The sequence below is a fragment of the Cebus imitator genome, unplaced genomic scaffold (genome assembly GCF_001604975.1).
Source record: "Cebus imitator isolate Cc_AM_T3 unplaced genomic scaffold, Cebus_imitator-1.0 Scaffold412, whole genome shotgun sequence".
Lineage (NCBI taxonomy): Eukaryota > Metazoa > Chordata > Mammalia > Primates > Cebidae > Cebus > Cebus imitator.
In genome coordinates this window covers 678,392-679,328 of record NW_016107727.1, presented here as the reverse complement: position 1 = coordinate 679,328, position 937 = coordinate 678,392, and the positions used below count along the sequence as shown (strand labels likewise).

General features: G+C 31.8%; 1 non-coding gene across 1 annotated transcript; it reads left to right on the top strand.

The window, feature by feature from the left end:
- Positions 1-503: 503 nt before the first annotated feature.
- LOC119468328 lies at positions 504-641 on the top strand. The gene has a single exon (XR_005196988.1). It is a non-coding gene; the product is annotated as a small nucleolar RNA SNORA4 (small nucleolar RNA).
- Positions 642-937: the final 296 nt, after the last annotated feature.

Genomic DNA, 937 nt, shown 5'->3' with positions numbered 1-937 from the left:
TCCTACGAAGCTGATCCGGCATGAATTATCCTTTCTTCACTGCAATTTCTCTGTCTTGATAAATCAGCTCTGTCTAGGCAGCCAGCAGTGTGAACCTCTTGGGTGGTTACGATTCCAGCTAGTTTGGGGGCAAAGGTGAAGAATCACTTTAGCCTGTGAGGTCAAAGCTACAGTGAGCTGTGTTTGTGTCACTGCACTCCACCCTGGGTGACAAAGAGATACCCTGTCAAAAAAATTTAAAAAAAAGAGGAAGAAAAAAAGAAAGAACAAATGAAATAGAAAATTTTTATAAAGATTAAATATATCAATCATATATCTTAATATAAATAAAATAAGATATTAGTATAAATAATTACTTCAGATATGATGATCCAAATCTAATAACTAAAAATAGAAATTGTCAGAGTGGGGAAAGGACACTTTTAATTTAAAGACACAGATAATTTAAAAATAAAGAGGTAAAGAAAGGTATATGGTGTTAACATTTATCAAAACAAAATGTGTTACCAAAAGTTAATGTTTTGAGGAAATGTTTTTTACCAGCTTGGGCTGTTTGGGATAATAACATTGACTAAGTTCCATGGTGGGTTATCACATATATATGTATATATATAATTCACTACTATTTTGTACTCTACATTACGTAAGTGTTAAAAAAGTATGAGTAGCTATATTATTTTCTGAAAAGGCTGTTTTCAGAGAAAATAAAATGATCATAAATAAAGAGACATCTTTAAACGGTAAAGGGTCAATTCCCTAAGAGATTATAACAATCCAAATCATGTACACATCTAAAAAATAGAGGATATGAGGCAAAAACTGATTGCGCTACAAGGATACACAGACAAATCTATTATAGTTGGAGGCATCAACAACTCAATGTAAGTAATTGACAGATTAAGCAGGTAAAATATCAGTAAGAATAAAAATGGCCTGA